General features: G+C 41.6%; 1 protein-coding gene across 6 annotated transcripts in view; it reads right to left on the bottom strand.

Annotated features, from left to right (window-relative positions):
* The window catches only part of EBF3 (EBF transcription factor 3), a 121,735-nt gene that overhangs the window by 31,535 nt on the left and 87,700 nt on the right, over positions 1 to 2,500 (bottom strand). The gene's annotated exons all lie outside the window — the stretch shown is intronic.

Here is a 2,500-nt window from a genome sequence, read left to right as displayed (position 1 = left end):
AGAATGATTGTTAATTCTGCTCCTAAGTGCTAGCTGCTTGAAAATTGTTATCTCTCTCTAATTTTTGACCTTCTTACAACAGGGGTGAGGTACACTGGGAATACAAAGGACTAGTAGAGAAGAGCCGGACATGTCATTTGTGACTCATTCTTTTAATTCACCGTGCTAATCAACTGAACTGCCACAATCTCCCAAGGTAATTGTATCTTTATAATAGTTGAAAGCAGCGGGCAAAAAGGCATGGATAGATGGGGAAAGGCCTTGCCTTTGCCTGCTGGGAGCTGGCGTGCTCCTGCTTCTGCGCCGGGCTAATGGGGGCTTTGGAGAAAAATCTGGAACTTTCGCATCTCCCTGCCCTGATGGTTTAATGTCTCAACTTCTGCGCTCACAAAGGCTTTGTGCACCACACTACACTCTTGTTTCATTATTCCGCAGCCTTGTTGCCCTATGGTCTACCTCCTGCTGGGAAGGTTAAATGTTAGAGTGCCAAGCCAGGCTGCAAGCATGGTGGGACACTGATGGGAAACAGATGCCCTGGGGACCCGGCCCCTCCCTCCGCCAGGCTACAGCATTTTCATTTTCTGAAATACAGCAAGGCTTGGCTTCCCTCTCAATGGCAGCTGTAATTTCCAAAGACTATCTCAGCCACCCTATCACTGGGATAAAGCACAGCAGAAGTTTCTCAGTCAAGCACGCTCTGGCTTTCTCTCTTTATTTTCTTATTGCTGGGATATTGGCTTTTGTTTCCCTCCAAATATGTTTTAAATATCTATTCCTGTTAAAGTGTTGTTAGTTACATAACTTTATTACAATTTCATTCCAGTGGGAGAAGCTCCTGACATTCTCATGATCCTTTTGAACATCTTTACTCAGCGATAAAGACAAAAGACAACCCCAAGAAGGAAAAGAATGGTTTGTTCTTCCAGTTCCATAAACATATTAGAAAGCGTTCCACTTCCACATTAGAAAGAACCTCAGAACAGCAAAATTAGCCACATTCGCAAAATCTGCACCTCAGAAATCAGTTAAAGACATTACTCTAAAGCAAGTTAGAATTCCAGGCTCTGCCCTGAGAGCCAGACCGTCATCTGGTTCAAATCTGCGGCGCTTCCCTGCGCGCCGTGGAACTGCACCAGCTCCCAACAGCTCAAATATCTGGAACTTGGGCTAAGGCTTTTAATTCATTCATTTCTTATTTTGTTGGACACTTCTTTTAGCTTGTCATACTTGCAGGATACTCGGCTGCAGCTTTGCATAAACTCTATGTATACATATATATGCTTATCTATGTGTCTGTATATATATATATAAAAAATATTGTTCATAAGAGCATTTTGAAGCCCACAACAGTGACAGCCCCACCTGTGCTCGCCACCTTTGCAGCAAAACAACTCTGCCTTTTGGGATGAATCATCTGCCTCAAAAGCACCACAGCCACCACCATCCCATTTGGAAGCTCTGGTGAAACCAATCCTAAAGATAAATAAATGCAAATATTCTCTCCTTCACCATCCAGAAGTAAGGAACTCAGGTTTGGGTGCCAGCGTTTTTGCTCGGGTTTTGATTTGTTTGGGAATAGAGAGAATATAGGAATCTCAGGTGCTACCATCACTTAAAAGTTCATTTCAACAACAGACCTTAGGCAGACACAAAAACATACCCAGGATGTGTTAACAGCTTCAAAAGTCCTCCCTTAAAACTACCCAGGAATGCACTTTTCCCATTAGATCTAAATTAATAGATAGAAACAGTTGCAGTCTAGTGGGACAATATTCATCAAAATGCACATCATCTGCACATCATCTGCAATCTGCATTATCTACCCAATAAGCAGCGAGGACTCTCCCCGAATCCCTGCAGTCTGTCGAGTAAACAGTTAAGGCTCTTTGTTTTCAAAAGAGAGATTGATTCATCAGATCAAATTTATTACCTAGAATCCTCATGCAAAAGTACAGTAAATTAAATCGCTATTTCTCCCTTTTCCCTCCCTGCACCTCAGTTAAATTCATTGGTAAATGCCAGAAAAACTCTAATACACATTTCAGATAAAAAGCCAGCAATACTTCATCCCAAAATAAGAATTTTCATATTAAAACCACTGCAAAACCACAAAGTTCCGACTTTTTCTTGTGCTGTTGTAAATTAAAATCAAATGTATTTAAAAGAATTGGCACAAATAAATCATCCCCAGGCTTGTGAGTTTGTATCCCAAGTTTTAGGTCTGAGGGAATCTTTAGAGACAGATTGTGAATAGGGTTGGATAAAGCCATTTGGATCCAACAACAGCTCCTTGAACCCATGCCTAAAACTTCAACTGAACCTTCAGGGAAGTTCAAGAAGTTTGGATAGATGGCCTGAAAAATATTTTGCATCACTGAGCACTTCTTAACTCCTTTTTCTGACTGGAGGAGAGTAGGAAATACCATTGTTAATCTATTTCTGGCCAATATGAAAACAGGAAGCAACAGACATCTTGTGAGGGAGCTGGATCCCATGGGAC

Source organism: Vidua macroura, chromosome 8, assembly GCF_024509145.1.
Source record: "Vidua macroura isolate BioBank_ID:100142 chromosome 8, ASM2450914v1, whole genome shotgun sequence".
NCBI lineage: Eukaryota > Metazoa > Chordata > Aves > Passeriformes > Viduidae > Vidua > Vidua macroura.
The sequence above is the reverse complement of the archived record's forward strand: the minus strand, read 5'-3'. Positions and strand labels throughout refer to the sequence as shown.